Here is a 25,959-nt window from a genome sequence, read left to right on the forward strand (position 1 = left end):
AAGCACGTGCTTTTCCTCTACTCTTTCCTACTGGCAAAGGAGGAAGGTACGATGATAGACCGATTCAAATAATAGCATCAGAATACCCCTCGTTACGGATGTATTCTGAAGATCCCAGATTTAGGCAAAATGTGGAATACATATTCCACCTACTCTTTGAAAGTGAACTAGCAACTCTATGTTGTAGTTGCACACACATTAAAATCAGGAACCCACTTTCAAAGTATGTCAGCTACACAATTATTAGAAAAAGTGCACCAAAAAGATGAGGTTTTACAATCAAGTATTACAAATCTATTAACAAACATGCGTGGTACTAAAGAGTACTGGTTCCAACGTGATGGAGATGTATGTAGTATGATAAGAAACCTTGGCCCACCCACTTGGTTTGCTACATTTAAGTTGTGCAGAATATGCATGGGAAGATTTACATGATTTCCTACGCATATCAAACAAAAACAAAACAAACATAGATATACTAACACCTGGAGTACTTTGTTCTCTAGATCCTGTTAATGTTTCAAGATATTTTCACCATCGCTTCATTGCTATGCTACACTTCATTTGTAATGAAACTGTTCCTCCCCTCAGAGAAGTGCAACACTTCTTTTGGAGAAAAGAATACCAAGCCAGAGGAGCACCACATATCCACAGGCTTTTATGGATTAAAGATGCTCCTAAATTTGGTCAAGATAATGATGCCACTGTGTTACAGTTTATCAAAAAATATGTCACTTGTGAAATTCCATTGGAAGCAACAAATAGTGATCTTCATGCACAAATTTTACAATTTCAAAGACACAAATGTGGCACATATTGTCGTTGCAAATACAAAAACAAAGGGAAATACTACACCAAATGCCGCTTTGGTTTCCCTAGACCAGTTACAAAAACAGGTCACGTAAACAACTTCATGTATTCAGTTAGACATAGTGCTAAAGGTAAATCACCTAAAAATACATATTACATAAAAAGAACAGAAGAAGAAAAATATATCAATGATTACAGTGCAATCATTGCCCACTTATGGAATGCAAACATAGATGTGCAGTACATTGCAGACAATTCCACTGCAGTTGCACGATATGTTGCAGCATACTTAACCAAAGTAGAAAAAACAGAGTTCCAAGACCTCTGGAATGACCTGACAAAACACTGTCTCCGAAATTATACAGCTTGGGCATAAACATGCTCTCCCATAGAGAATGTGGCTCCTATGAAGCAGCAGATTGTTTAACAGGTACTGCTTTGTACGGAAAATCTGAAAATATAGTATGGCTAAGTCATGGTCCTGCTAAATCTACAAAAAGAATTCTGAAATCATACGACGATATAGAAACAATAGCCAAACATGATCCCAACAGCCAAGACATTTTAAAAAACAATTTACTGGAAACATACTACCCAAATAGAAGTACCACTTTGGAAACCATGTATCTATACAACATAGCCCAAAACTTCACATACAAAAATAATATAAAACCCGATGAAAAGAAAGGTAGATACAGAGTGTCAAATTGTGAAGGCAGCTTAGTAAAACTCACCAAACCAAATTTAATTAATCATATCAAATTGTCATTAAAGACTCCTCAACATAAAGAACTATAGTACATGTCCCTGCTACAACTCTTTAAACCATGGCGAAAAGAAGAAGAAATACTAGATTACTATGACTCCTTCGAAGACGCTTTCAAAGCAAATGAAAGCACTATAACCGGTGTAAACTTTACACACTACAAAACAATTTTTCACAATGAACGGCAACACGAAGAAGAACTCCAGGCCAACTAGATAAGGACACTCCTGACAGTAGTCAATCTTCTGTAATAGGAAGCCAAGAGCCACTGGGACAGCCATTAATAACAAATGAGGCAGAATTGGCTATGACGGAAGTAGAAAACACCATGTGTCAGTATGAAGATAAAGAAGATTTAACTATACTACAATCAAAACTAAACAATGAGCAACGTAGCATTTTTCAAGAAGTAACAACATGGTGTACAACATGAAAACAAAGAATGCACCTGCCAAAATTACAAACCTATACAACTGTGCGTCAGTGGTGAAGCTGGTTCTGGCAAAACATTCTTAATCAAAATCATCAGCAAATTCCTTCAACAATTGACAAACAACAAACTGTCAGCTGTTGTCACTGGCCCCACAGGTTTAGCTACCTACAACAAAGGTGGTGTCACTTTACACCGATTACTACTCCTGCCCGTAGAACACCAAAACAAATTAGACTATTACAAACTTTCTACAGAAGCTGCAATGGAACTACGCAGAGTATTAAAACAAATGAAAATGCTACTAATAGACAAAGTGAGCATGGTCTCCAACCTAATGTTGGCTTTGATTCATCTCAGATTACAAGAAGTACTCAAAACAAACTACAAAGAGCTCTTTGGAGGAAAACACATTATTGTATTTGAAGATCTTCTTCAATTGACACCAGTGAAAGGTGAGCCTATTTTTAAAACCTTAGGACACAAACTCTGCCATAAAACTGTTGGCAGCATAGGAAATGTCAACTTTTGGCAACATTTCCAATACAGAGAATTGACAGAAAACATGCATCATTCTGCAGATCTCACTTATGCCAACATCTTTAAAAGTATTAGAGTTGTTATACTATCTCAAGAAGCACAAGCAATATTGAAAACCCGGCACATTCATGCACTTTATGGCGATAATGCATGTGCTACAGATGTTATGGAAAAATTAGCCCACAAAAATGTCAATTGTATGGCCTTAATGAAACAATGTTAAAAAAAGAAATGCAACCAATAATTGAAATTAGTGCCACAGACAAACTAGACATACATGGTATGACACTACCCATGTGTGAACAATCCACAACAAGACTAAATAGTTTAGAAAATTCAATCTCCAACACAGCTGGATTGGAAAAAATATTAAAATTAACCTTAAATTGCAAAGTAATGCTTAAACGTAACCTTGACGTGGATCAAGGACTAGTTAATGGAGCACTGGGTACAGTTGTTGGCTTTCAAACATACCCATGTGACAACAACATTTAGTTTGTCAATGTTCTCTTTGACAAACATTCAGAAGTGAAAAGGATAGGACGCTCAACAGCTTGATTCCTTCTCTTCCTAACTCTTGCATACGCAGTCACCATTCATAAATCACAAGGTCTTACCCTAGACAAAGCATTGGTAGACATTGGTAACACAGTCTTTAAAGAAAGCATGAGCTACGTAGCACTATCACACTTACGTACACTTGACGGTCTATTTCTAATCAACTTTGATGCAAGTAAAGTAAACACTGATATTCCTTGCATTTTAGAATACAAAAGACTTCATTCACTATACACCCCCCATCTAAAAACATATCCTGCTCCACAAAAAGTAAAATGTTGTAAAAGAAAACTAAATCAAACAGAAATGCAACAGGATGTCACTGCAAATCCTCCAAAGAGAGTAAAAAAAATGAATACTTCATCAAGTACCACAAACAAAAAAGAAACTATTAGGGAAAGTAAACCAGGTACCTCTTCAAAAAAGGAAGACAAACTCAAAAAAAAGCACCCAGATACAGAACTATCTGGTCCATTTAAACTTTCAAATGTAATTGGTGCAAGTTGCTACGCAAATGTAGCAATGAATATTCTATTTCAATTACCACCAATTGTTGACAACATTTACTTACACAGTATAGACCAATTGTGTTTGCAAATGTTAGTACTTCATAGAAACGAAACAAACAATCCTGACAACACGTTTAGTGTTTATGGAATAAGACAACAATTGGACTACTGTGCTGGAATGGTGAAATTTACTATAAATCTTCCAGATTTCATACATGTGGAAACATACATGCACTCTCTGCAACAATGTCACACAAGAACAAATCCCCAATGAGTGCTTCGTGTATGTATCAATACCTAATTGTGAATCCGTTCCAACTTGTACAAAATGCAAACCATGGTAGATTATGTACTACCTGCAATTCGGATAATCGTTCCACCTTACTAATACAAACACATAGTAAATATGTAATACTAATGCTTCTACGTTACAATGCAGATGGTACCAAAAACAACTGCAAGCTGACTGGATTCCCACATGGTCAAGTATCACTTGGTAAGAAAACCTTCACAACAATAGGTATAATCTACCACACAGGAGCCACAACCAATGCAGGTCACTATGCTGCATATATAAAAAAAAATGTGGATGGTTCGAATGTAATGATAGTACTATTACTCTAAAGCAGAGATTACCAGCAAATCTTACAAAAGCTTATTTAATCTTCTTAAAACCAAAATTTATTAACTAAACTGTACTTAAACATTAACAAAACGTCTATTAAAAAACTATAAACTGTTATAATATGCCAACTGCTATCTAACTGCCCCAAGATTCTACAACAACTAAACAGATAAATGAATACCACTAAATTATATCATAAAATAGACAGTTAGAATATGCCAACTGGTATCTAACTGCCCCAAGATTTTAAAATAACCAAACAAATAAATCAATACCACTTCATTATAACAAAAAATAGACAGTTAGAATATGCCAACAGGTATCTAACTGCCCCAATATTCTACAACAACTAAACAGATAAATGAATACCACTAAATTATATCAAAAAATAAACAGTTGGAATACGCCAACTGGTATCTAACTGCCCCAAGATTTTCAATAGCCAAACAGATAAATCAATACCACTACATTATAACAAAAACATAGACAGTTAGAATAGGCCAACTGGTATCTAACTGCCCCAAGATTTTACAATATCCAAACAGAAAAATCAATACCACTTCATTATAACAAAGAATAGACAGTTACAATATGTCAACAGATATCTAACTGCTCCAAAAATCTGCAACAAGCCAACATATAGAACATTAGCCAGAATCATTAAGTGAACACTGAAAACAAACAAACAGACTGTAGCATAACACATTTTTTTTTTTTAATCCAACAAGGATTTATTTTTTTTCCACAGACCCAATGATTTTAGCAACAAACACAGAAACCGAGCAAATTGCACAGTACACTGGTTTGTAATCTACTAAATATGAGGGTAAAAAAAAATGTTGATTATTCAATGTTATAAATCGTTACAAACTACCAATACTAACATGCCCTTTTCGTTAATCACAGAAATTAACAAGGAATTCATGTACTCCAGTTACTAAACCAAACAGTAAGTATATTATAATAAGTATAACCATCACAGCAAATCACACCCATAGTGACTTATAACTTCAGTGTTTATAAATTTGGTCTTGTCCATGCACCCAAGACTGGATAAGCCACTATGGGTGTGATATGCTGCGGTGTTTGTGGCCAGGGCATAGAGTCATGCGGCCATGCTCCCATACGGCCATGCTCCCAAGACTCTATGCCCTGGCCACAAACACCGCAGCATATCACACCCATAGAGTCAAACATTTTAACTATGCCATGTGGGCACTTTTAATGTCCGCGAACATGACGAGTGTTCTTAGAACAGTTTCAACTTACCCACGAACACTACGGACATGTATAGCGTCCTCAGGACACCCCCATTTCGTTTACATATGAACATTTCAGAACACCGCAAGTGTTCTTAGAACAGTTTCAACTTGCTGCGAACTGTACGGACAAGCATAGCGTCCTCAGGACACACTTATTTCATTTATTTATGAACATCCCAGGACACTTGATGTGTTCTTAGAACAGTTTCAACTTGCCTACAAACAGTACGGACAGGTATAGCGTCCTCAGGACACCCCCATTTTGTTTATTTACGAACATCCCAGGACACTTGATGTGTTCTTAGAACAATTTACAACTTGCTACGGACAATACGGACAGCGTCCTCAGGACAACCCCATTTTGTTTCTTCGCGAACATTTCAGGACACCGCGTGTGTTCTTAGGACAGTTTCAGCTTGCTTGTGAACAATTCAGACAGGTCTAGCATCCTCAGAACACCCCCATTTTGTTTATTTACAAACATCCCAGGACACATGATGTGTTCTTAGAACAGTTTCAACTTGCCTACGAACAGTACGGACAGGTATAGCGTACTCAGGACACCCCCATTTTGTTTATTTACGAACATCCCAGGACACATGTTTTTAGAACAATTTCAACTTGCCTACCGACAATACGGACAGGGCCTCAGGACAACCCCATTTCGTTTATTTAGAAACATTTTTGGACACCATGTGTGTTCTTAGGACAGTTTAAGCTAGCTTGCGAACAATTCGGACAGTTGTAGCATCCTCAGAACACCCGCATTTTGTTTATTTACAAACATCCCAGGACACTTGATGTGTTCTTAGAACAATTTCATAGTGTCCTCAGAACACCCCCATTTTGTTTATTTACAAACATCCCAGGACACTTTATGTGTTCTTAGAACAATTTCAACTTGCCTACGAACAGTACGGACAGGTATAGTGTACTCAGGACACCCCCATTTTGTTTATTTACGAACATCCCAGGAAACATGTTCTTAGAACAATTTCAACTTGCCTACGAACAATACGGACAGTGTCCTCAGGACACCCCCATTTTGTTTATTTACGAACATTTCAGGACATCATCTGTATTCTTAGGACAGTTTCAACTTGCCTGCGAACAATACGGACAGTCATAGCATCCTCAGGACACACCCATTTCGTTTATTTACGAACATTTCAGGACACCGCGTGTGTTCTTAGGACAGTTTCACCTTGCTTGTGAACAATTCGGACAGTTCTAGCGTCCTCAGAACATCCCTATTTTGTTTATTTACGAACATCCCAGGACACTTGAAGTGTTCTTAGAACAGTTTCAACTTGCCTACGAACCATACGGACAGGCCTTGGTGTCCTCAGGACACCCCATTTCCTTTATTTACGAACATTTCAGGACACCTGTATTGTCTGCGGTCAGAACGAACACAACAGGGGTGTCTGCCACCTAAATAAATACAACATTTAACCCATCTCTTACTCCTCCACCCTCCCCAAACAGTCTTACACACCAAAACACTTTACTAATCCAAGATGGCGGGCGTTTCCAAAAATCTGACGCACTTCACGCGCTTCACTGTCCAATCAGCGAACACGTTGCATGTCCGTGGACATGACACAAGCCGATTGGTCAATCAAGACACTGTCCACGGAGCGAACAGGGAAGTGTGCCGCGGACCGAACATAGATATCACTAATTTTTTGTGACCTACTTTTTGGTCATTTTTAAAAAAAACTACTGGATGGATTTTCAGGACCAAGCCACTGCTCCTTGTCCAAATTTGATGAAAATCCGTCCAGCGGTTTTGGCTGTAGGCGTGAGCAAAGTTTTTTCCCCATTCAGTCTATAGGATAAAAATAAGTTTTGGGACCCCCCTATAACTTTGCCCCCCCCTGGACCAAACCTCACCAAACTTTGCAAAAAATTCAGAGTGACCCATATACTTTTTTTGCAAAGTTTGGTGGGGATTCGTCCAGGGAGAGCGAAGTTATAAGCCACCAAAAAGGGCTCTTCCTATGGAAACAGCAACTTAACCATAACTACACAGCCACTACCGTGGCTGTGTAATATAATTCTCTAATGATGTCTGTGCATTGAGAATGTAGAATGTGTGCAGCAATCATTACTCTGAGACCATTTTAAATGTCTATGTAGAGAAAGGAAACATTGGGCCACATTACGAGGTGGGCGGTAAGGGGTTAACGGCGCTGGTAAAGGTGCCGGAGCCTTAACCCCTTACCTCCCTTTTACAAGGTCTCCTCACGGGTTCCAATAAGGACACCTGGTAAAACGAGGCTTCCTTAACGGGCCCGTTGTTTGCATCCTCCCCATTCCCATTGAGCCCTATGGGGGTTCGAATGGGAATGGGGATGGTCTGGGTTCCCTGAATGGGGAAATACTGGGCCCTCTAAGGTCGGAGTGGGTCGGTATTTCCCCATTCAGGGAACGCGGTCCTGAGTTTGGGGGTAGCCATGCCCTTAAGGGCATGACTACCCCCAAACTCGTAATGAGGCCCATTATCTCTGGGCAGTTCTTGTATTCCATTGGAGTGGCTGATTTTGCATCCTCACAACCAAACTTTGACGTTGTCGAAATTAGTATATATGGTTTAATGTTACAGACATTTTAATGTTAGGGTGCGACTTCTGAAAGATGAAATGAGCACCAAGCCTAGTGTGCATTATGCATTAAATGATACAAGCGTACAACCTTTTTATCGTAGACACGTTTCCCAAATATGAAGATCTGTGACCATTCTTATGTTCTTAAAATCGTCATTGATTTTATGCAAAGCAGTTTGAATCCCTCATTGGTACGGTTTGTCCCCTTGCCCTTTCACAGAGGGGTAGCTTCAAAGAGCACAGGAGTGTACTAGACTGTCCATCTTTGAATGATAGCCTACTATCAGAAAATAATGTATATGGGCTTTGATAATGTGGTTTGCTCAGTAAGACACTAAAACAAGTGTAACATTATTATCTACAATATTATGTATACAATATATGTTGGAAGTGATCATAATAATTAATGTGCTAAAATGTCAAAAAGTACTAGTTGATGATGTTATAACAATAACATATTTCCTTTTTTTAATTAGCTGATTTTGCACAAACACACAGTCTTCCTGGCCATACAGCTATCAGCAACGCCAAGAGTGGCTGCAGCAAATGCCACCTGATGACTCACCTGTTTCCCACATAGAAACAAAGAGAGGAATAGAGAGAGACACAGTGATCAAATTATGACAGGAAGAGAAGAGTGCAACTGCACAGAGAGAGGTGGTGAGAGAGAGAACCAAGAGAAAAAGAGAGAGAGAAAGAGAGAGAGAGAGAGAGAGAAAGAGAGAGAGAGAGAGAGAGAGAGAGAGAGAGGTTCTGCATAAACCTCACTAACCCTATTGTGGTCAAAACTGTCACTTCATGTTCCACTGGTTGACAATAATGTTGCACACTCCCAGAGCAGAATCCGGCATCAATTAGGACGTTGCTCTCTTAAAACACACATCAAAATGTAAAAGAACAGTAAATATATAGTAGAAATCACATTAAAAAATATATCTACAAAAAAGGAAAGACTATGAGAATAGTGAGATCATTCCTTCCTAAAAAAAAGTACATAAAGGGACACAAAGAAAAATGAAAACAAGTAATGCGGTAAAAACGCATTGCATAGTAAAGAAAATCACACGCTGGAAAATGCACTAGCATTCCTGCCACAAACCAGTACAGATTGATGCCAAATTCCCAATGTAAATCTGTGAAGACAATTAGACAATGACCCCGAGGCAAGTAGCTGCGGAATACGGATACAACCAAACAAATTCACAGATCCAGTGGACACATAATACAACCATCATTCATTCAATCGAAACAAGTCTACCGATACACATGTTGCACATCTAAAAATAACATTTTACCCAAACAACACTGCTCACCTGCACATTTCCACATTTCATTGTGAGATTTCCAAATAAATTCCAAAGCACACTTACAAAATGTTGTCACCAATTAAAAAATAATGTTAAATACACAATGTATGAAAAATAATTACTAAGTTAAAAAGTAAGTAAAAAAGTTAAAAAGTAAGTAAGCATGTGACTTAAGTATAACACATCAACAATGTGCTCAAGAGTCCACACACCAAATGACGAAGGGTGCCTTTATACGAGTACGAAAAGGAGTTGCCTATTGATCAGCATTGTTGGCTGTTATGTTTAGTATCTAATTATTTGTGCAAGCTTAACGTTGGAAGTTGAACTGCACACTCTAGTTTTTTGCTCCGCCCAATGAACGGTGCAAGTGGAGCTACTAATCACAAGTGTATTTAAAGATATTCAAGCAGCAGCAAGGCAGGTCGGCAAGGGATGTTGCAAAGTACACTCAGGTGAGTCATGTGCCCCACCCCCCTCCTGTTTGTGACACACAGGTATGGCTGTTACAGTTAGATACCTGATGTTTTGATGGAGAAGGTCTGCTGAAGTCTTCCCTGTTTAGCGTTTCCCTTGAATACCAATAAAACAAATGTTGCTTGTAGCAAACACAAACCAAACTGAGAAAATGAGGACTAAAAAGTAATGTTCACCATTCGATTCGCAAAACATAGTAATCTGCCACCGGAAATTATTTATTATCTTAATCTAAATTTTATTTTCCATGGGCGGCTCAAAGATGAATAGCCTGCTTGGTATAAAGCACTAGAAAAATATATTTATAGCAATGTTTATCAAAAATATAGCAATTTGTGTCCATACAAAAAATCCAAAAATATATATTAAATAATCAGACAATCAGTATGACATCAATCCAAGGGGCAGAGCCTTGGGATAATACACAATGAATTAAAGTTATTCAATAGTAGACCCGAAAGGAGTAGTGGCCCTTTTGTCAGCATAGACTAGTAAGAACCCAGGAACTCAAAGATGATCCTTTGTGAAGGTCTCTCTGTAAATTGTAATTTCTTTTCCATCATGACTTATCCTGATCAATTAGACCTGCATTATTTTCTAACTAAAATATCCTTTTTTTGGTTCTTCTTTTTATCATGTCCCCCAAAGGTTGGGGATGACTTACTCTACCTAGGATTGTCCAATGCCAAGCCTACTGCCCCCTGCACCTACCTTGAGGGGTGAATTCGATAAGGGTAACCCCTTCTGGGCTACCCAAAGGTATTAATTCACTTCAAGTCATTAACTAGTATGATACTAAAATATATACATATTCTTGCATGGTCTCCAAATATGTCTCGATGTAGGCGGCTTTACCAAACACTTCACAACGTGGAGAACTAGTGGTTCAGTGTTCATGCTTGTACATCCCAGACATCCTTGTGATGCCACGCACAAGTTGGCAGTCCCACCAAAGTACATAGAATCGAATAAACCAATATATTGAGCATTCACTTATATGCTCTCAAAGTAAACAAAATGTGATATTATGTGATACAAATGTATGAATCAACAACCAAATTAGTGATTCATTTGGTTGTTAATTGGTTCCCCTCACTGATGAGTTTGAGTGATTAATGGGACCAGCAGTATTGAAGTAATAGTTTTATAACAAAAGTTTCTTGTTGCTTTTATTTTCCATTTCATATTTACTCTTTCACCTAACCCTATCATCTTTGAGTACCTGCGTTCCCACTAGTCTATGCCAACAAAAAGGCCACTACACCTTTAAGGTATACTATTGCATGACTTTCCTTTCAGACTTTTTTCTTACATTAATTGTGTATTATCCCAAGACTCTCCCGGATTGATGTCATACTGATTAATTGTCTGATTCTTTAATTCTTAAATCTTTAATTTATTTTATTTAAATGTATTTGTCTTAGTTTATACAAACTTTTACAAACAAGTATAAATACATGTATATATCAAATCACATCACCTATTATACTAATAAAACATCCACGTAATATCATAAAATGGAAGCATAACATATTAGATAAAAATTGATTCCTATAACATTACAATTGACGCTTAAAACTCGTACTTAATTAATTAATTCTTCAATATCAAAGTAATACATTGCCATACATTATAAAGTGCAATGTGCATAGAAACCAAATCGGTATTAATGCAGTAATCACAGAATTCTTTGGTTTAGATCGAGTATAGTGGCTCACAAACTGGCCTAACAAGCACATGTAAACTGTTCCAAACCTACAACATTCTGTAAAGACTTGCCTGGCCATTTCCAATGTGTCCTGTTTTTTTACATAGGCGGCAGAATCTTTGGGTATTTGGGTCGTAAGGTATTTTTAAATAGACCCGGGTACCGCCCGAAGGGGTAATTGATTGATTCTTAATCACAGGATTAAATTGTGGATGGCCAGACTCGGACTCTGAAGCAGATACACCTTTGGTTTGAAATAAACATGCTTAACTCTAGCAACATGCTTATAGCTATGCAAGGAGCTCAGGTGGTCGTAGTTGTGTAGCCAATCCCAATGCCCTATTTCCTTGTTAAAAATATATATTTTAGCATCAGCAACCCCTGGCCTCTTTCAAAATCAGGCTGCCAATATATAAGAGCAAAGCAAGCCTCATTTAAACTATAATAGTTGGCATTTCTTCGGCTACACATTGGTGACTCTTGGGGGTCGATTCATGGAGCAAACGTGCGCCGAAAATCCCAGCACAAGCAGGCGCAAGGTAGCACAAGTGTAAGAAACGTAGCGCACGTGCACGCATGCGATTCAAGGAAGACGCTGCGCGTGTTTCCCACTGTCCGTGCGCCCAATCCTGCCATGGCGCACGCAGGCACACACGGCATGCGCTACGCGCACAGCAAAAGCGCACATAGCGCGGCGCACACAACCAAAGTGGGCGGAACAGTGGGCGTAACACGCGGAATGGGGAATAACGCTTGAAAAAGAAGGCGTAACTGGGGAAGTGCTGCAGGGAACTACACGGAACGCCCACATGCACGCCAACAACCCGTATTCATGGATTCGAATACGGGAAACCCGCGCACGGCAAAATACGCACACAGACGTCAACGCGTCCGCCACATGAAGGCAGGCGGAAGCGTCCCCGCGCACAGTATAAAAGTGCGCGCAAACAACAAACACGTATATACAGCTACGATGAATGCCCCATTTGTCGCAGCACTGATCGTGGGACACCGCAGGAGGAGGAGAATAGCCAGGGCATGCATTTTTGCACCACGGACAAGCCTTTTTGGGATGCCTGACGACCAGGTCTACGGCAGGTATAGGTTTCCACCCCATATCATCCTAGACCTGGTCAGGGAGTTGGAAGATGACCTTACATCCCCCACCCTTTGCTCCCAAGCATTGAGCCCCTTGGAGAAGGTGCTCAATGTCCTGCATTTTTTGGCCACTGGGTCATTTCAGCGGACTACTGCCATAGTGGGGGGGTCTCACAGGCCACGCAGTCACGCTGCCTACACCAGGTACTGGCAATCATGACAGCGCGCCCCTCAGTCCGCAGGCACATATGAATGCCCAGAACTCCCGCAGAAAGGCAGACCGTTGTCCTGGATTTTTTCAGGGTGGCACACTTCCCTAAAGTGCTCGTGCCATAGATTGCACCCATGTGGCCCTACGTCCACCTAGGGCCACTGAGCACATCTACCGAAACCGCAAGCACTGGCATTCCATCAATGTACAGGTGGTATGCGATGCAAAGGGAATCATCACCTCTGTCTATGCAAAGTACCCTGGCTCCACCCATGATAGTTTCATATACAGAATGTCCGCCCTGAGCCGGGCCCTGGAAGCTGGGCAGCATGGCGACACCTGGCTCCTAGGTGAGTACAAATGCCCTTGCACATGCATGCATGTCACACACACATACACAAACCCCAATAATCACAACCATTTACACCTCTCCAGGGGACAGTGCCTACCCTCTGAGCAACCACATGATGACGCCAATCCGGAACCCCACCACACCACCCCAGGTAAGATACAACGCCGCCCATATTGCAACGATGGGCCATAGTGGAGCGCACATTCGGAGTGCTCAAGTCACGTTTCCGCTCCCTTGACCGCTCTGGCGGGCAGCTACTCTATGCACCACCAGTAGTGTGCAGGATCATTGTGGCAGCATGTGTCCTGCACAATATTGCAACACGGCAGGGCGTACCGGTGAACATGGTGGTGCCCCCACATCCCCAACCACAGGCACAGGCGCTACCCATGGGAGGGGACAGGGCACGTGGCAAGGAAGCCCGGACCCAGCTTGTGGCCACATTTTTCACCTAAACTCCCACCCCTGCGGAGTGCACAAAGGCCTGGCACATACCAGGTGACAATCAATGATGACAAAGAGACAGTCAACTGTCACAACCCTACCACCCTGAGATAGTTGCCATGGAAGTACCACATTCTATGCATCCCTAGCTACTTAAACACAAGCTATCCTGTGTGACCAAAAGGCACACATATGACATGACATGATATGGCATTTGTAACGTGCCTATACACAAGTATTCCAAGGTGTGACGAGGCAGGGAGGGGGGAACAAGGGAAGACAGACAACGATACTACTAGGCCAGGTGTCATTTAGATTGTGCAAGTGCAGGGGTAGGGGGAAGGGAAAAGTGCAAGGGGAAGGGGAGGGGGGGGTGCAGTACAGGGTAAGTAGACTAAAAAACAAATACATAGGCCAGCTGGTGGCAACTGCAAAGGTAAGTGCAGACAAGTGCTGGGAAGGGGGGGCTGTAGGGATAGAGAGGCAGTCCCGCAGTGCAGGGGTTGCCAGGGAGGCAGTGCAAGTGGAGAGTTGCTGGGCCAGGGACTGAGGTCGGTGAGAGTGGCCCAGTTGCAGATCCAGTGCAGTTCCAGTGAAGAATTTTGCAAGGGAGAGGCAGAGAGAAAGCAGAAGCAAAGAGGAAGGTCTTGAGGTGCTTCCCGAACCAGAGATGGTTCTCCTCAAGTTCCAGTGAGGCAGGAAAGCTGTTCCAGAGGGAGGCCCCTGCCGAGGAGAGCGATCTACCCCCAGCTAGTTGCTTTGAGAAGCGGATGACCCTGACATGCAAGGTGTGAATCACACACACCTGCAAAACAGGCCATGGCCATCACTGTTATGTCACTCAAACCCTCCCAAAGCACAACATGACATGGCAAGCAATACCCATACACCAACACAGTAACAATAAGGTACACATTGCCATGTCCAAAATGTAGAGTGGCATCAGACAATGATGCCTGACATGGAATCAGATGAAATGACTGACCAACAACCTCCCACCCAAAATAAGTCATTTCCAAATGCATTACAAGAGTTAAAGATGTAACATAACAATGAATGCCTGTCTACATGCACATTGTGCATTGCAAAATCAACACTGCAGCTTCTGTGTGCTGTGTCCAACTTCTGCAACACACTGCTCAGCACACAGCACAGTGAACAGCCATTGTGTGTGATGCACACCCTGAGCATCACATCTAAGCGACAGACCACATCAAAAAGCAAATTAGGCATGTGCAGAATCCATAATTGGTCACAGAACATGTGCTGCAGGGACACAGTGGGCACCAGAAGGCAAACAGTGTACATGTGGATATGCAAGGGTGGTTGTACATGTAGTGCATCAGAGTGCAAGTGTGTGGGTCGGTAAGGACATGCACTCAACATATGCATGTGCAATCAAGTGACCATCAGTGTCCTCTACACATCACATGTGAACATTCACCATGTGTACACCCCAGCATGTCAAACCACAACTATCCCCTCGCACCTGAAAGGTAAACACAACACATGAACAGGTATTGATCAGCAGAACACAACATGTACATAGGATACCACCATTACAATGTCAGGGTTCCCATCACACTGCAGGGCAAGGCAACTATCAACAACAACCCCCGCCCCCTCACAAATGACCATGACCCACTGAACAACTGCACCTGGGTCATGGAGCCTTCAACCCTCAATTCCACCTGGCCACAGGATCACCTTTCCCCTTCGTCAACATCTCCCACCTTGTGTGTAAAAAGGTGCCTGCACCCTCAGAGTCCATACTCATTTCCAAAATCTCAAAATCCAAGCCAGAAAAACGAAACAGAACACCCTCCAGTAGATGACTTGACGTAGCAGTACCTCACAAAGGCCAAGTACTACCACAATGATGTAACAACCAAGGTAGCACAGTAAAACAATGTCACAACAGGATGTGAACCATGTGCGGTACATAACATAGAATGATGCACTATGAACGGATGTGTACTGTCACAGGTCCCGTGTACAGGCGCGGGAGTGTCACGAAACAACCACCCCCACCGTGTCCCGGGTGCCTGCAAGGTCAAACTCACACAGGCCTCTGAGACCCTGGTGGGGAAGGAGGGTCAGGGATATGCAGTCGGGACAGGTGTTGGCACACTGGATGACTGAAATGAATGGCAGGAGAGGGGAGGAGGAATGACACATGAAAGTTGGGAATGCACGAAAATGTACTACCTGCAAGAACATATACACAATCCAAACAAACTTGGACATCATTGTCATGACCTTCTGTAGTCCAGGCTTAGGAGTGGCACGAACCAACCACCCCCTCTATGGTTTTGGCACCTGCAAGTTTGGGGCTTACACAGGCATCCACAACCCCAGCGGGGAAAGAGGGTTAGGGAACGTTGCTTGGATAGGTACGGGAAGCAGGAACAACGGGTAGAGGGTACAGGGTTCAAAATTGCATAGGATTCCGGCTGATTAGGGGGAGAAAAACATACCAAATTGAATTACACATTCATCCATGCATTAGTGCACCCCCCAGCAAGCCTATGCAGAGCAGTTTGAAAGAAAAACAACAAGACACTTAGCTCTGGTTTTGAGTGCTGGCCTCCTGCCTGCGCGCTCTCAGGTCCGGTTACAGGAGCACTGCAATGCTGCAAAGAGAGCCACAGTCAACAACCTGTACATGCCCATTACACAAAAACACACCACCAAACATGCCCCATAGCTACAAACTACTCTACAAACAGACAATCTGGTGTAGATGCTTCGTACCCATATATAACATTACCCCTGTGATGGGTCATACACAGTCAATGCAGTAAGTCAGCCGCCGGTGGGTGCGTGGCAAATGGAACACCAATGTGTCACAATTCACACTACATGCAATGTTCCCTGGGTAAGCAGACAGACCCATATAGCAAGGCATGACTTCAGAGCAAGTTGTGTACCACCATGACCGAAACAAAGTTGGCAGTGCATTTATCAAAATGTACATGGAAATGAAATGCACTGCACCCGAGTATGTCCCTTGCTGTATGTCCCTGTGAGCTGCCCCTTTCCATGTCTCGGAAGGCTACATGGTTGATACAAGTGCCTCAATGGACCTTGGTGTACCGGAGGGTATGTGCCACTGCCCCTGCAGGTGTCCCAGACAACCTTACAATCAACAGCCATCAGTCCACCAAAACATCTGAGCTGCATTGTGTGCTTCAACACCAATATTCGTCCAAGTTCACCCTTAGTGCTGTGACTAAGCCTGCATGTGCAACTCGCCTGGTGCAAGCTTTGCTGTGTTGTGGCCCCCCTGTGCTGCTCACCTTGCCTGGAGTTCCTTGGAACACGTCAGCAGTTCTAGGATGTAGGTCTGCAATCCCTGTGCCTCTACTTGTGCACACATGTGCATGTGGGCACCAACAAACGTGTCCAGAATTCAGACGTACAATGGCCCTTTCTGCTGGCAAAGGTGCTCTGGAGGCTCATCCCCCTGCAGAAAGGGCATGAAACACATGATTAATGCTTTAGAGTCATCTGTGTGTGTCTCTTCAGGCATCTCATTACTTGACCATGTCAGAGAGTTACATCAGAAATCACACCATCAGTCCGTCTTTCACATCCAAAGTGTGGAACACTATCTTCGGCCTAGATTGCAACAAGCACGTTTACAGTAAAGATAAGAAACATGCTACACAATGCATAGCAATGAATGTACACATTAATCATGAAACACCCCATCTAGCAAAAGCTGAACAGTGGACAACAACACCAAAATCATCCCCACTAGGGGTGTAAACACAAGTCACACAGCACCAGACATGCCACAGATATGACAGTCCAAAGCCCTTGTGTAATAGGTTGTGACACCAAACCATCCTTGCGAGCCCATGGATAAGGGAGGCAGGAGTGGCATATATGAGTCAAGGACCCCAAGCAGCAAACACATACACAAGACAAAAATGGCCACATACGACCCGGGGGGGAGGGGAGGCAACCAGGAGGGGGGAGGTACAGGGTGCTGCTCAACATCCACATGCGATGATGCTGAGCCAAAAAAAAACCTCCATGGGCTCAACGCCTGCACAGCCCGACCTATGTGGGAGATAGATGGTCGTCCGAGTCTGGCTCATCCTGGAAAGGAGGACGTGGCACAGTAGCCTGGCCACGCCTAGCCGCAGCTTGCCCCTCGTCGGCAGCAAGTCTGCCGGACGGGTGAGCATGGTTCTGTATGGCGATGTGACGTAGGTATGCATGCAGAACCTCACGTGATACACGTGCTTCCTCTTGCAAGGTAGCACGTGTAACATGGAGTTCCTCCTGCAAGGCCTGGCTGGACAACCGCTGCACCTCCCGACAAGCTTGTAGCTCAGCCGAGATGGTACGCTCAAGCTGTGCAAACCTCTCCTCTGCCCGCTGCCTCTGGGACATCATAAGGACACCCAGAGTGGATTTGAGGGAAGCATACTCCTCCCTCAGGGCATCCATGTGCGCCTCTGCGTGAGCAGCAATTGCTTGACGCAGAGACGACATTTCAGCCTGGTGTGCCCTGTCTGAGGCCGCCATGTCCAGCCTGAGCGAGTGGGCCGTGGACCGTGCCGCCTGCTGCTGGAGAAGCACCTGCCTTGCAGGGGGAGCACAGATCGGGCCACACGCTCCATGCTCTCAGTGATGTTCTCCATTGCTGCCCCCTGCCGTTCTGAATTGGCAGTCATGTCTTGCTCCCACTCAGTATACTGCGGCTGCGCGCGGCGACCACATTGCCGGGCTTGACCCCTGCGGGACCCAAGGACCGGGGGTCCTCGCTGGGTTGGCACCGCCCGCGGCTGCACGACTACTTCCCCCCGTCGACGTGATGTCCCAGGCACATCAGTGACTGGTGTGGAGGGAGACCCTGTGTCCCGATCCACCATGGGCGGATGAACCAAGACTGTCTGATCCCTCAGTGCAGGTGTCGCAGACAGAGGAGTGTCCACATCACAATCACTCACCCCTGACACATGGACTTGATGCTCATCCAACTCAACATGGACATCAGAGTCGTCATCAAGGCTGGACTCATAGGCAGCCAGAGACAAGATGGACTGTAGCACTTGGGGGTTTTCGTGGCCTACCACCCCACGACCCCCACTAGTGCCGGGTTGATGTAGTGGTAACAACCCTGTGTCTGGCATGACAACACCATCCTCCGCCTCCATTGCGTCATCACCTGAAAAATAGAGAGAAAAAAGGTCACTACACATGTCAGAAGCACACGCACACAACACACACACACACTGACAGCAAACGCATCAGGCAGACATGTGACACACAACATATAACCTGCCATGCATGCTGGGTTAACTTTGAATTGCTTCTGTAATCAGACCTGTTGAAAGGTGGCAGTTTCCATGGAAGTGGGTCTATGCAGTGCAGAAAATGTCTACGCAACTCACTACCTACATGTACAAGGACTCCATGGTGTGTGCCAGGAAATGTGAAGGCAGTGCAATGTGAAATTCAGGCATCACATGCATTGTGCATTCAATGTGTACCATATCTAGAAGCCAAGCACCCCTCCAGCCCAGTACCAAAGCAGGGATGCCTAGCATGGTATCAAAAGTCTGACCATACACCTGTGTATTGACTGGCAGTGTTGACTGGCATCAACAGCTTAATGTGATTCAAGTGACAACACTGCAAATGATGATGGGACAGTAAGCAGGACACATGATGAAAACTCTGGATGCCGCCCATGTGTGAAGAAGACACAACAACAGTTGGACAGAGTCATTGGCCATTGAACAGGCTGAGGCCTGTGAGCCACACAGATTGTCAGACCCTAAACAGGTGTGCAACGCAGTACTGAGCCACAGTTGACATGGGAAGGCTGATGAGATGCCATGCAATGTATGTAACCAAGGACTTATATTACAGTGACCATCCAGTCAAGGACACATAGGGGCATGCATGCAATGCACATGGAGCATGAATGGGCACTCATGTCCCTGCGGGACATCTGACCTATGCACAGTACAAGTGAGATACCCTGCATCAAGTACTAAGGCTGTACCACACGGCATATGTCTGGCAGATTCTGCGCTGGAAGTTAGCATCTACACAGGACGCATTAACAAGAAAGTACACATTGGCAAGATTGAAGCAGACCAGTGCAAAGGTGGATCTTGGGTGCAGAGTGGCGGAGGAGGGGCAAGGAGCATGCCTACATGGAGTCCCCGCATGCAGGCAGAGGAGACATGCATCACGGAAGCATTGCATTACTTACACATCAGAACCATGTACACGTCACATGTAGTGGCAATCATGCACAACACATCCCACAAGTGAAACACACACGTCCTCAACAAACAAGCATCAACACTCACTGGACTGGGCATCAAAGACCAGCATCTCTCCCACTCCTTCGACCAATTCAGGTGGTATGAACTCCGCAACGAGTGCCTCATGCGGAGTGAGCTCTTCCTCCTCTGGTGCAGGCCCACTGCCAGTCACCAGAGTCAAGTTGTAATTAAAGGCACGCTTAGCCTTAGTGCTGCGTTTGATGTCATTCCAACGCTTTTTACACTCTTTCGCCGTGTGCACCTCATGGCCGATTGAACTGACATGTTCTGCAACATGCTTCCAGTGGGTGTCACGTTGGGGAGCCGTAGTCTGACTATTGGCACCCACTAGCATGTCACGGCTGTGACCCCGCACGTAGTCCACGAGGAAGTCCAGTTCCTGCTTGCAGAAAGGCTTCTTCCTCGACGTGCAGGAGGTCGTGGCTGTGTGTGGGGTCCCAGCCTGTGCTGCAGGTGCAACCTTCCTCCTCTTGGACTGTGGCGCAGACCCTGTCTGGCTAATGCCGCCCTGACCAGTATGGCCAGTGGGTTCGGTGGATTGAGCCGAGGGAGTGGCAGGTGGAGGGACGACCAAAGGCCTGACTTGTGTCAGTGGCAGCTGGGTGCCCTCTAATGGACCCTGCGCAGCAACATCAGCTGTGGCAGGGTCATTGACCGCAACTTTCCTGGTTGGCAGACTCACAACCGGGGTGTTGTTGGATGCATCTGCCCCTATACTTGCCAACACCCGGCTGTTCGGGGCAGCAGATGACATGACTGCCCCAGGGACACGTGTCTTGGTCTGAGCAGCCCGGCCTGCCCATATGGTTTCCCTCCTGGCCTGTTGGAGATCTACCAAGGACTCCTCAAGTGCCAACGCAGCCTGCGCTGGCAGACCCTGAGCCTGGGTGGCGGTGTCCACAGCTGCAACTGCAGCTACCACTACCCTTGGGCCCGTGGCAGTCGATGGAACGGACTGCCGGGTCACACCTGTGCCAGTGCCAGATGCAGAAGCTGCATCCCCCGGAACCACAGGGGGTGGTGGCATGACTGCACCGACACATGGCACAACATTGTGCTCAAGTGGCGCACCCCTGCCTCTTCCCCCTCTGTGGCCGCCCTGGACACCCTGGAGTTCCCCTACTCCCTGGTCACCACGGCCACGTCCCTGACCACACCCGCCACGAGGAGTACGCCCAGCTGAGGCGCCCCTCACCTTTGGTGGCCTCCCAACCATGGCACAGATGTAGTAGTGCCGGCACAGATGGAGTAGTGCCAATGGGAGGTGTACACCACAATTGACCTGGGCAATTGGGGTGAAGGGGGTGGGAAGCAAGATGTTAACAGCCCCCCTGCACCTGCAAGGCTGTATGTGACACCGGTGATGTAGTGACGGGTCACACAACGCTCAGGCACCCCAAAACTGCAATAAAACCGTGCACGCAACCCTGCAGCCTACGTGCATGGATTCAACCTCCCGCAGTACGCGGTGGCACCCAGTAACACGAATAACGCGTACGCGTGGGACACGCAGGCTACTATGACATTGAAAATGGGTGCGATACACAGGGGCACCAGCAGTGGGAAAAAGAGCGTGTGCGACTCACCGTCTGACTAGCGCGATGCAGAAAAACATGCGTAGCCAATACCCCCGCCAAAAGAAGAGATATGTCCTTGATAACTGTGAAGTTGTGATGGCGCACGAAACAACAGGAAACAGCAACACTTCGGTCTCCACGAAAGGCACGTACAGTGAACTACTGGGCCCGCTCACCTTTAACCCGTGCTGAGGGAAACGCCCGCGTGTGTCATGTCATTTACGCGCATGGGCCCTTTCCTCGGATTACACGCGGACGTGCAGTTTTTCATGCGCGCTGAAATGCCCATGCACGCCTGCGTGCGTCACGTCACAGGGGCGCTTGCGCTTGAGGGGCCTTCTGTCCAATGAAATTGCATATGCGTGCAGACGCGCTTACGCGCTAAGGGCCTTTCCTCGAATTACACGCTGACGTGCAGAATTTTCACGTGCCAAATCACTCCGTATCAAGCTGGCCACGCGTAAGCACACGGAAGACCACGCTCCTGCCCAGAAGGCTGGATTACTGCCCCCCAGAGCCCCGAGCACGCTCCCACCTGCCATCTGCTGCTGCCTGACTGCCTGCTGCCCACGTGCCTTGCCATTTGCTGCCTGCACATCAGCCAGGGGTGCTGTTGCTGTGACCACCCCTGCTGGAACCGAAGACTCCCGACTGGGATTCCATCGCTCCACAGCCCAACCCCAGGACCCAGTTGCCCACCCACTCCTGCCTCTGGGGTTGTCATGTCGGGCACTGCAACATCTGGCACCACTGACAACCCCCGGCCAGAGAGGCAGAGGGCCACCAGCTTCAGTGCCACGGAAGTTGGTGTCCTGGTGGAGCAAGTCCTGGGGCAGTATGATGCCCTCTTCGGAGGTTCCCGCGCCGACAAGGAAGGACGGACTCGGATCTGGACGGACATCGTGACTGCCATCAATGCGGAGGGGGTGGCAGTCCGCGACTTCCAACATGTCAAGAAGCGCTGGGAGGACTTCAGGTCCAGGACCCTGAACAAGGCCTGGCGCCTCTTGAAGGCAGCGGATGCTAAGGGGCGCCGGGGCCACTTGTCAGAAGATCAGATAAGAGTCCTGGAACGCATATCCCCAGCGCTCCCAGCGCGGGTCCTTGAGAGGCAGACCCGTCTGGAGTCGAGCGGTAAGTGTACATGCATCCTGATTGTGAGCTGTGCGTGTGGTGATGTTTCAGTAGTGTGCAGGTTGCACATGTGTTTGTATGGGGTCAAGTATGGGTGGGGGTGTACAGGGCCGTGAGGCTAACACATGCGAGGGCTGTAATGTGTGAGACATGGATGGTGCTTGTGTGTGTAGGCTTGCATGCCAAATGCAGTTGTGTGGGCACACATGTTTGGATGAATGTGTATGTAAGTAGACCTGTTCGTGATGTCACGCATGTATGTTGTTTTCAGCTGCATGTATCAGCACTGTGTACATGTGCATGTGTGTGTATTTGACAAGGGTGCAACAGTGATGCAACATGGATGCATGTGACAGCGGGATGTGGAAGCCTGATTGACAGATGTGACATGGATGCCCATCTGAACACTGCGACACTTGGCAGAGGTGTACACATGCATGCAAGTGTGGTGGTGTGTGTACATGTGTAGTGCACTCCCTGTGTTGCATGTGATGTCTGGCTCACCATTGCCTGCTCATGCTGTTGTATGTGTATGGATGGTGCTGGCAGTTGCGATATGGCTGTGGTATGGCTCATGTGTGCAAGTTGAAATGACATGTGTGTTGGAGATTGTGATGGCATGTCTGAGGTTTGCCAATGCCCCTCATGTACAACTGTCATGTGTGTATGTGTCCATTGTACAGTGCCCTGATGCCTGTGTTTTATTTCTCCCTGTCTGCAGCGTCAACTGATGAAGAGGGCGGAGAAGGTGCTGGGGAGCACAGCGGCGGGGATCCCACCGCCAGCCGGAGACGCAAGGCCCGACTCCCCTCCCAGGTTGTGATCTCGTCGGGGAGTGAGGAGTCTGGTGCCGCGTCCCAGGCCGCGGCTGCCGGGGGGAGGTCCAAGAGGCGGAGGTTGGAGTTGGACTCCTCGGCAGCAGAAGGGGCAGCTGGGACCCCACAGGGCCCAACGGGGGAAGATGGCACAGAGTCATCCAGGTTGGTGGGGGGTTTGGTGGAGGAGGAGGCCATGCAAGCAACAGAGACGGGGTCTGGAGGTGGGGATTCCACTGGTGCTAGTGGTGCAGTGCAGGACCAGGGACAGGAGGCAGCACAGGCCACCGTGGAGGTGCCTGTGTGCAATCCTGTCCCTGATCCTGTCCCTGCATCATCTTGCACCAGCAGGGATGCCTACGTCCAGACCCGTTTTCAGGTAGGGGATGAGCTCACGACAACTGGCCTTCCTCTGCCTGCGGACGTGGCTATCCGGGTCCGGGTTGAGCCTGTCCTGACTGGTGTGGCGTTGCGTCAACGGGCCATGCGAGGTGACCTGCAGTCTTTTCATGAGGAGACTGCACATCATCTCGAATGGCTCGTTGACCGCGTCGGCCTTCTGGGACAGGTGACCCAGGCCGGATTGCTCCGTTTGATGGGGCTTGCTACGACCCCCTCCTCAACTGAATCCCCTATGCGCCAGTCATCCTCCGTGCCATCTTCCCACCCATCAGTCACCTGGGTGCCCTGTGGAGCTGCCTCTGACGGTGCGGCCAGGCTGGTGGAGGAGGCATCCCTACCACAGTCGGGAGTCGGACATCCAGCAGGGGTGGCCACATCAACGACTGCACCCCAGCCAGCGGAGGATGTGCAGGCAGCAGGAGGCAGTGCACGGGCAGAGGCACAGCAGCAGCAGCAACGTGGTGGGAGCCATGATGGCTCGGGGCCTTCGACATCGGAGGGGCAGGCATCGGCCGGAGGGCAGGAGGAACCAGGACAGAAAGTGTCTTCCGTGTGGCAGCAGTTGGGCCACGCCATGGATGCTGAGTGGCAGCGGGCGGAAGAGGCACGATAGTCAGGGCAGAGAACTCCATGGGGAGGGCCCTAAGGCGGGCCGAGTGCCTCGAGGCAATCCGTAGGGGGTTGGATGTGGACACGTCGAAGGCCCTCTGGGAGATTGAGCAGGAGTTCGATGATGCCCTGGCCCGGGACATACAAAAGTGAGCCGTCGGACTAGCCCGCTGCCCTTGTAAATAGTTCTGTAGTTAGTGTTCATCTGTATATAGTTGACTGTTGGATTTTTTTTTTTTTTTACAATTTACCCATGGAGCAATGACTTTCAATTATAATTTCCATTGGATTTTCTTTTGTGGACTGTGACTTTGGACACCATTCCTTTGGATTATGATTTTTGGTTTTACATTATTTCACGGACATGCTGCTTTTTATTTTTTTTAATTCCCATTTCTGTTTGTTTATTTTTGATTCAATTTAAGTTTCCTTTAATACATATTTTTTGTTCAAACTTCAATGTGTAGTATCATCTCATTGGTTTCATGCATATCATGATATGGGTTTTGAGATTCACTGACACCCATTGGGTGTATGCGAGGGACATGTGTTCATTTCCAAACTTGCAATTGGGGTTCTATCATGTTATTGCCATTTCTAAGTGGGTGGATGCAATACTCGGGTGGGTGTTTGGCATTTGGAGGCTGACCATAGGGACCAGGGATCTAGATTGTGATGACATGTTGGCTGGGGAACATGAGTTTGGGCCTGATGGAGTGTGCCCCACAGTGCTGAGGGGTGGGGGTGCAGGGGAACATGAGTTGGACATGAGTGGGGGCCTGGTGGAGGGTGCCCCACAGTGCTGGGGGGTGGGGGTGCAGGGGGACATGAGTTGGACATGAGTGGGGGCCTGGTGGAGGGTGCCCCTCAGTGCTGGGGGTGGGGGTGCAGGGGAACATGAGTTGGACATGAGTGGGGGCCTGGTGGAGGGTGCCCCACAGTGCTGGGGGGTGGGGGTGCAGGGGAACATGAGTTAGACATGAGTGGGGGCCTGGTGGAGGGTGCCCCACAGTGCTGGGGGTGGGGGTGCAGGGGGACATGAGTTGGACATGAGTGGGAGGCTGACCCTAGGGACCAGGGATCTAGATTGTGATGACATGTTGGCTGGGGAACATGAGTTTGGGCCTGGTGGAGGGTGCCCCACAGTGCTGGGGGGTGGGGGTGCAGGGGGACATGAGTTGGGGGCCTGCTGGCAGGTGCTTGGCATTTGGAGGCTGACCATAGGGACCAGGGATCTAGATTGTGATGACATGTTGGCTGGGGAACATGAGTTTGGGCCTGGTGGAGGGTGCCCCACAGTGCTGGGGGGTGGGGTTGCAGGGGGACATGAGTTGGGGGCCTGGTGGAGGGTGCCCCACAGTGCTGGGGGGTGGGGGTGCTGGGGGACATGAGTGGGGGTGCA

This window comes from Ambystoma mexicanum, chromosome 11, assembly GCF_040938575.1.
Source record: "Ambystoma mexicanum isolate Mex_15411 chromosome 11, UKY_AmexF1_1, whole genome shotgun sequence".
Taxonomy (NCBI): domain Eukaryota; kingdom Metazoa; phylum Chordata; class Amphibia; order Caudata; family Ambystomatidae; genus Ambystoma; species Ambystoma mexicanum.